This window comes from Pteronotus mesoamericanus, unplaced genomic scaffold (genome assembly GCF_021234165.1).
Source record: "Pteronotus mesoamericanus isolate MK-2021 breed Mesoamerican mustached bat unplaced genomic scaffold, CSHL_Meso_final contig_164, whole genome shotgun sequence".
Lineage (NCBI taxonomy): Eukaryota > Metazoa > Chordata > Mammalia > Chiroptera > Mormoopidae > Pteronotus > Pteronotus mesoamericanus.
In genome coordinates, this window is record NW_026555065.1 from 19,371,821 (window position 1) to 19,381,550 (window position 9,730).

The following is a 9,730-nucleotide window of genomic DNA, read 5'->3' on the forward strand; positions in this document are numbered from 1 at the left end:
AGGGAGCATGATAACTAGAAAACACTCTGCAATAGATAGAGTTGTCCAAAGATGGATGGAGCTACTTCTGGTGAGACTGTTGCCTCAGGGATACTCAAGAATAAGGGGGACAGCACTTAGCTGTGGTGTTTCAAGGTCAAAGACTCCTGTAAGATTGGATTGAATGATCCTTAGAGCCTTTTCCTACCTGTACTTCTTTGGCTTTTGAAGAGGTGAAAGGAGAATTTCCATTTTCTCTGGTATTGATCAAGCATCTTATATTTACTTGGAAATGATGTACAATTATATCAGTAATTTATCTAAGTGATTTGTGTCAACAATCTTCATCTTGTCCCTCACTAATATTAAATGTTAGTAAAAGGTCCTTACTAATACTAACTAGTTTCACTTGATTAATTCTGTATTATGATGAACTTTAATCATCTTTATGAGCAAGTCTATTGCTAGGCTTAACTAAATATTTATAATATACAAAGTCAAACTTGAATAATCCAGGCATAAAATTGTTCTAGAAAAAAAAACAACAAAAAAAAAACCTCATGGTATTTGTGATATTAGGTGTTTTTATTTTTTATTTTTTTATTTTTATTTTAATTTATTTTTCCAAATACATTTGTCTCTGCCTTCCCCCCACCACTTTCCCTTGCCCCCTCCCCCCCCAACTCTTCCCCTTTGGTTTTGTCCATGAGTCCTTGCTATACGTGCCTTGACTTGCCCCTTCCCTTCCTTTTCCCCTGCCCACCCCTCCCTCCTTCCCTCTTGTCTCTGTTGGTTTCTTTTCCTTTCAGTGTCGCTGGTCTTATTTTCCTTGCATCTTTGTTTTGTTGTTTAGATTCCGCTTATAGGTGAGATCATATGGTATTTGTCTTTTGCCCCCTGGCTTATTTCGCTTAGCATAATGTTCTCTAGTTCCATCCATGCTATGGATTTTGACAGCAATTTGAAACCCATTCCTAGTCCCATATTGTTGGACACGACCCCAACTCTTTCCTTATTTTTAAAAATTTCTATTTATAGCAGTTGGCAACTGATAAGTCTTAGATTGTTCTTTGTTTTTTATTTTTATAGATTCAAATCATCTTAAATCTAAAGAAACATAAAACTTTCTTTATCCAACCTCTCATTTGTGCAAATCATCAAATTTAAGCCCAAAATATTTAAATATAATATACTCTGTTTTTGAAGGACAGAATTTCACATAGAACTATATCTTCTAGTTCTTAGTCTACGACATACACCTTTCCTCTCTCTCTCTCCTTATATATATACATATATATAAAATAAAATTACCTGTATACATATTATATATAATTATTTATTGTTATAAATATAATTGATATATAAATTAATATACATGAATGTATATCATAATGAATACAAGGATTGAATACCTGGGTCTCTATGTATGTTTCCTTTTGTTTTAGGTTTGCTAGATAATTTTTAAAATATTAAATTTTACTAATATGTATTTAACATTTTTGTGATTCTTTGGGCTAAATTATTAACCAGGCAAACGTTTATCTGTCTTACAATAATTTAGTGGAACTTACAATATAGAGGTGAAGACAGACAATTAAAGGTCCAATTTCAATACTGGTCATAAGCACTGTGACAAAGGAAGCAGAGCTACATCAAAGGGTACCTAACACCTAAAGTGGGCTTGGGGAGGTTGGAAATGGTACAAGGAAGGTTCCAGGTGAAGTGATGGCCTAGTGGGAAAATTGAAGGGTGAAGAGCAGTGAGGAAAGAGAACTAGAAAGAGAGAGAGAAGGTCACTCAAGAAAGAAAGGCATATGCAGAGCCACAGAGGTGAGATAGAATAAGGGGCATTCAAAGAACTAAAAGAAGTGTCTGTTGGGAGATTTCAGAAAACTAAGCAAGTGGGCATTAAAGTATACTTAAAAAAGTAAGGCCAGACAAAGAGGTGGATAGAATATTACATTAAAAAGCAAAACAACAACGGGGTCATGAAATTTGTACCACAATTTCAGATTCCTGTTGAATTTCACCTATATTCAGTATTTGCCTGTATCTCCCATTTACCCCCAACCCAGCTAGCAACTTTTTCTGTTTTCCTAAATTTATAAATGATGCTGTTCTCCATGCAGTTACTCAAGCAAGAATTCTCTGCTTAATTCCCATACCTGATTAGGTCACCAAGACTTTTCAATTCTACCTCTTCTTCTTGTATCTTCAACTTTTCACATCACCATAACCACATAAGCACCCCTCCCTGCTCGGTTTATCCTGGTTTATTGCAAAGGCCAGGTCTTCCTGCCCTTGGTCTAGTCTTTCCCTTGCAGGTCCATTCTCAGCGTAGTACCTCACTCAGCTGGAGTCAGAATGGTGCAGTGGGAGGAATACTTGGATTCAAGGGGACAGTGAGAGATTTCCCACCATGATTCTGACATATGGCCAAGAATCAGAATTAATAAATACAGCTGATATATCCAACTGAGTACTACATAGAAGACTGTCTCTGTAATATCTCTTTCCCTCCCCTCAACCACCCCCACAAGACACACACACACACACACACACACACACACACACACACTACACATTCTTGTTTCTAGAAATACCTGTTGCTAGGACACAGTTCTGAGAAGGGGCCCCAAAACAGCGACTTTTGGCATTGAGTTTAACAGCAGGCACAGCCTAGATCCTCTCTGTTACATCTTTCCTGTACTGCTGCCAAACATCCTAACTGACGGCAAACACTGTTAGGAAACTGTCAGAAAGCTAGAATTGCCAGCTTTCCCTAAGTGATGCTATACTAAAAACCAAGAATGCCTATTGTGCCCTTTGCATTCTGTGACTCCTAGCACCAAAAAACAGCAGCTAGTAGTTTAAATATGTCAGGAAGTTTACTCATTCGCATTCTGAATTTCCAGGGATGCTACTAAGATACATTTTGAATTTTTTTCATCCTTAAAACAGTGGTCAAAAAATAAAATAAAAGCATTGTAGGTTGATGCTACCACTAGTCAAATGACTAGACAAGGTATTTTCTGTGCCCCATTTTCACTCACATAAATATCAACAAACGAGCTCTTTCTTCTCTGACTCAGAAAGAACAGACTATGAAATAACACTAGGAAACAGCTTCTTACAGAAGCACTTTGTGACTATAAAGTCAGCAAGTAGAATATCTTATACAAAGTTGGCCTTTACTTAAACCTGATTTTGAGAATTGTGTATTTAAAGTGACAGAGCCCATTAGCAATTTCAGTAGGAGGGCATTTTACTATGGCAAGTCATAGGGCTGAGTCAAGTAGACCTTAGTGTTTCCTGAGCTTTTAAGTGCCTGTGCTAAAGTATAAGCCTGGTTTCCATTCTATATGTTCCTGTTAAATGGGTTTTGCACTATGGCAGTTTCTGTGATCACACTTGTCATCTGTCAAAAACAAAATGACAAGTACATTATTAGGGAGAAAATTAAACCTCCCATGGAAGATATATTCTGAATATGTAAAAACGCATTCTCAATATATTATTTGCAAAATCTGCCCTTTTAAAGTGTGTGACTTTATGAGTTTTGTCAAATGCATACAACGATGGTGTTGCTATTAACAATCGCAATATGAAATATTTCCTTCATCTTAACAAGTTCTTACATGCTTCTTGGCAATCAATTTCCTCCTCCCACTCACTGAACCTGGCATCACTATATTCTTTTCCTTTTATAGAATTTCTTATGAATGAAATTCTAGAATATGTAATATTTTGTTTGGCTACCTTAACACAATGCTATCGAGGTTCAGCCATGATATGCATATCCGTAGTTTCTTCCTTTTTATTGCTGAAATGCATTCAATTGTACGGATATTCCAAAATTTGCTTATCCACTTGATAAATATTTGGGTTGTTTCCAGTTTTTCATTATAATGAATATAACTACAAGTCTTTGTGTGGGCATATGTTTTTATTTTCCTTGTTTCAATATCTAGGAGTGAAAATGCTATGAAGTTTGAAAAGTATGTTTAACTTTGCATTCCCACCACCTGTTCCACACCTCTTGACAGCACTTGGTATTCTCAGACTTTTTCATTTTAGTTATTTCAGTGGGTGCATAGTGATATTTCACTGTTATTTTAATTTGCATTTCCCTAATGACTAATAATGGTGAGCATCTCTTCATACGCCTATTAGCCATCTGTATATTTAAGTGAAGTGTCTGTTCAAATTTTTTTGCCACTATTTAATTGGGTTCCTTGTCTTCTTATTATTGATTTGTCCCCATTTATGTATTCATTTTAAAAATATTTTATTTGTATACATGAGCAATTAGATTCATTTTCAGAGAAAATATAATAAGGATTTGAGACTTACATGATTACTGAATAACCCCATTTTCCAATCATTACCACATTACTGTTTGTATTGTACATCAAATTAATTTTAACTTTTTAATCATAGGAAATTTAAAATTTACAAAAAGTAAACAAAATAATATGCCACAACCCCATGGACCTATACAATTATCAACACTTTGCCATCCTTATTTTCTCTATTCTTTCATCCATTTTCAATCTACCATTTGATTGGTGGTGATGGTGGTGGTAGTAGTAGAAGCAGTAGTAACAGTAATAGTAGGGTATTCTAATTTTTTTTTGTTATGGTAAATCTCATGTACCAAATTTTTAATTTTATTTATATTGCTTATGCTGTTACAGTTGCTCCTACTTTTTCTCCCTTTCCCAACTCCCCCCAGCCTCATCCTCTTCCTTCCCCAAGCCAATCCACATGTTGTTGTCCGTTTCCATAAGTTGTGCATAAATGTTCTTTGGTTGGTCCTTTCACCGTCTTTCATCCTGTTCCCACCCCCCACCTCCTTTCTGGCAGCTGTCAGTCTGTTTTATGTATTTAAGCTTCTGTTACTATTTGTTCATTATTTTGTTCTTTAGATTCCACATATAAATGAGATAATGTGGTATTTTTCTTTCACTGACTGGCTTAATTCACTTAGCATAATTTTCTCCAGGTCCACCTGTGCTGTTGCAAAATGTAAGAGTTTCTTCTTTTTTCCTGCAGCATGCAATTCCACTGTGTAAATGTACCACAGCTTTTTATCCACTCATCTACTGATGGGCATTTAGGCTGTTTATAAAGCTTGGCCAGTGTAAATAATGCTGCTATAAACATAAGGGTGCATATATTCTTTCAAATTGATGTTTCGGGATCCTTGGGGTATATTACCAGAAGTGGAATCGCTGGGTCAAAAAGGAGTTTCATTTTTAATTTTTAAAGTATATTTCATATTGTTTTCCACAGTGGCTGAACTAGACTGCATTTCGACCAACAATGCCCTCGGGTCCTCTTTTCTCCACATCCTCACCGACACTTGCTGTTTATTGATTTATTGATGGTAGACATTCTGACAGCTGTAAGGTGACATCTCATTGAGGTTTTATGTCTCTCTGATGGCTAGTGGTGTTGAGCATTTTTTCACATGTCTATCGGTCATCTGTATGTCTTCTTTGGAGAAGTGCCTATTCAGGTCTTTTGACCATTTCTTGATTGGGTTGTTTTTCCTCCTGGCACTGAATGGTATTAATACTTTCTTTCTCTTACACTATGGCTTGTCTATTCATGTTCTTAATGATTAAATAATGATTAAAGTATTTTTGTATGTAGCCTTCTAAAAAATTTATAGATTTAGTTTTTATGTTTAGGTCTATGACCCATCACAAATAATTTTTGTGTATGGCATGAGAAGGAGACCTGTACTTTTTTTGTTTCCAAAGGGATATTCAGTTATCCCAGGATCATTTGTCGAGAAGATGGTTCTTTCCTCATTAAACTGTTTTGGTACCTTTGTTGAAAGTCAGTTTTCTTTATTAACATGGATTTACTTGGACCCTCTATTTTATTCCATTGATCTCTTTGTCTATCTTTATGACAATGCCATGCTGTCTTTAACTAATATAACTTACAATAAGTCTTGAAGTCAGGTAGTACAAGCCTTCTACCTTTATTTTTCCTAGACTGTTTTGAAAATTCTAGGTCCATTGCATATTTATATATATTTTAGTATAAACTTATCAATTTCTAGAAAGATGTCTGATGGGATTCTAACTGAGATCATGTGCAATCTATAGATAATCTTTGAGAAATGAACTTTAAAATATTGGATTTTATAAGCTATGAACATGTCTCTATTTGTTTCAGCAGTGTTCATGGTTTTAGAAGTGGAGGTTTTGCTTGACTTTTAAATTTATATTCCTATGTACTTATATGAATATTTGTATATAATTGTCAAAGAAATTCAAATATTTTAATTGTTTTATCTAGTATATAGAAATATAATTGATTTTTGTATGTTGATCTTATAATCTCAGGTCTTGTGAACATCACATTAGTTTGAGAAGCCTTTTTTATTGTTATTAAATCTTTAAGGTGTTTTTTTTTTCTTTTACCCTACAAAAAGCTATCATGTTGTCTCTAAAGAGAGATGGATTAACTTATTGCATTCCAATCCATATTCATTTTATTTCTTTTTTCTTCACTTATTCTTATGTCCAGGTCCTTCAATAAAATGTTGAATAAAAGTAGTAAGAGTAGATAGCCATGTATAAATCTCAATCTTAGGGAGAATATTAGATACAATAAAAGTCGTAAATTTTTTCTAGATACCATTTATCAAAATGAGGAAGATCCTTTTTGTTTCAAGCTTGCTAAGAAATTATTTTTCCTATACCATGAAAGGGTTTTATATTTAGTCATATCTTTTGCCTTTATATATTAAAATAATGATATTCGACACATCACAGGTTTTTCTCCTTAATTTTACACTACAGTGGATTTCACTGATTGATTTTAAAATGTTAAAATAATTTTAAATTACTCAGATAAATATCATTTGGCCATGGTGCATTTTCATTTTTAGAAATTAGTGCATTTGCTTTGCTAACATTTTGTTAAAGATTTTTGCACTACATTTATGAGGGCTATTGCTCTATAATTGTTTTTTTAATGTCTGTAAGATTCTTCTCTCAGGATTGTGCTATCCTCATCAAATTAGTTTGGGATTATTTTCTCGTCTATTATATGAAATAATTTAAGATTGGTGTTATTTTTCATTAAATGTTTCATTGAATTTATTGGTGAAATCTTGGTACAGAGAGTGGCTCTAAAGAAGTAGAATGCTCAGGATGAGCTTTCTAAATTGGTTCTGAGGTTTCTAGGATTGGCTATCTAGTATGATTAGATTTAAAGATGTTAATGACTCTATTCCCTATATTGAAGAAAACACTGATAGTCCGTGGTGTGATCTGGCAATAAACACATGCAAAATACCAAATCGGATACTTCTAATCGCCCACTTATAAGAAGCAGCTATCTGGGTAACTGCATATATGATACTTTCAAACATATTGGCCAAACTAACAAGTATAATGAGATTGTCTGGTTGCTCCTAATGTTGGACAAAGTGAGGAAAGAAAGGAATGAGCTCCGAGATTCAAATTCCCAATTCAGGTGTTGTACAAATGACCTTAAAGCTACTATGTGTCCCCTAATGGAGACCCTTATCTCCTGTAACTGAAGGTTAAAATTGATAGAAGTCAAACCCAAAATCTCATTCTGCAACTGATTGCATTAAAATACAAGGGTGTCTACCGTTAAAGTGAGGGTGTTGATTGGGAAGGACTCTAAAGGGATTAACTGCATTACCTGAGAAAACAATCAGAGTTTCCCCTGAGACAGTGGCCTTGCAAACCAATGCTAACTCTTTTCAGGATACACTCACTCATACTACCCTTCTTTACTTCTAGACCCAACTAGACTCAAATCCCAGCAGAACTTCAAAGGAGAGGTAACAGAGTGGAGGAGGTGTATGACACTCCAAAAGAGCTACCTAAGTTTTCTATTTATTTTTTTAGCTAAATATTTGTATTCATCCTTAATTATTTTCTTTTTTTAATTATATTTTATTGATTATGCTATTACAGTTGTCCTGATTTTTCCCCTTTGTCCCCCTCCACTCTACACCTCCCCCCATTCCCTCAAGCAATCCTTCCATCGTTGTTCATGTCCATGGGTCATCCGAATAAGTTCTTCGAATACTCCATTTCCTATATGCTACTTTACATCCCCATGGCTATTCTGTAACTACCTATTTGTACTTCTTAATTCACTTTTCACCCATTCCACCACACTGCCCTCCTTTCTGGCAACTATCAAAACATATCCATGATTCTGTCTCTGTTTTTCTTGTTTGTTTAGTTTGCTTTTTAGATTCAATTGTTGATAGAGCTCTACTTTTTGCCATTTTATTTTTCATAGTTTTGATCTTCTTTTTCTTAAATAAGTCCCTATAACATTTCATATAATAGTGGTTTGGTGATGATGAACTCATTTCGTTTTTTCTTGTGCTAATCTGACCTTTGATCTAAATGATAACTTTGCTAGTTAGAGCAATCTTAGCTGTAGGTCCCTGCTTTTCATGACTTTGAACATTTCTTGCCAGTTTCTTTTACAAAGTTTCTTTTGAGAAATCAACTGACAGTCTTCTAGGAACTCCCCTGTAGGTAACTAACTTCTTTTCTCTTGCTGTTTTTAAGATTCTCTCTTTATCTTTAACCTTTGGCTTTTTAATTATGATGTGTCTTGGAGTGGGCCTCTTTGTACCCATCTTTTTTGAGACCCTGTGCTTCCTAAATTTGCATGTCTATTTCCTTCACCAAATTAGAGTTCTCTTTATTTTTTCAAATAGATTTCCCATGTCTTGTTCTTTCTCTTCTCCTTTTGGCACCCCCATGATGTGAATGTTAGACCACTTGAAGTTGTCCCAGAGGCTGCTTATACGCTCCTCATTTTTTTTTTTTTTGGATTCTTTTTTCTTCTTGTTGTTCTGATTGTTTTTTGTTTGGGGTTTGTTTGGTTTGTGGGGTTTTTTGCTTCTTTTTTTTTTTAATGTGCTCTAGGCATGAACCAGCTCTAGCCACCAACACAGGCAACAAGCTAGGATGAACTAAGGACTGTACAACTGCTTTGCCCCTGACTGATATAAGAGCAACACCACTAATCAGGTGTGTCCTTGCCCATTGCCAGGGGGTTGTTTTTTGCTTCCTTATATTCCATTTCATTGATTTGATTCTCAGCTTCATCCACTCTACTGTTGTTCCCTTCTAAATTGTTCTTTATTTCAATTAGTATCCATTTCTGACTGGATCATTTTTATGCTTTTGAGGTCCTCACTAACTTCTTTGAGCATCCTTATAACCAGCATTTTGAACTCTGCATCTGACAGATTGCTTATGTCCATTTTGTTTAGCTCTTTCCTGGAGTTTTGATCTGTTCTTTCATTTGGGCCATGTTTCTTTATCTCCTCATTTTGGCAGCTTCCCTGTGTTAATTTCTATGTATTAGATAGAGGTGCTTTGACTCTATATCTTGGTAGTGTGTCCTAATGTAGTAGGTGTCCTGTAGGGTCCAGTGGAACAGCCTCCCCTATCACCTAAGCTTGAGGTGCGCCTTTCATCCAGGCTGAGTATGCCCTCCTCTTGTAGTTGAGACTTGCTTGCTGTTGGCAGATCGATGGGAGGGATATACCCAGTCCAGTCAGCTGTAAGAATTGGCTGTGACCACTTGCCACTAACCTCTGCCTCCATGGTGGATCAGCTGTGCAGGAGCAGGGTGGTGATTCTCCAGTACGGTCTGTAGCTTTCCACTGGCTGCCCTGGGGTTTCCTGGGTGGTGCAGGCCAAGGTCAGCCACCACCTGTGTT

At 35.5% G+C, this 9,730-nt stretch overlaps 1 pseudogene; it reads right to left on the reverse strand.

Moving 5' to 3' along the window:
- Positions 1–8,914: 8,914 nt before the first annotated feature.
- Positions 8,915–9,059, reverse strand: LOC129064473 (uncharacterized; annotated as a pseudogene).
- Positions 9,060–9,730: the final 671 nt, after the last annotated feature.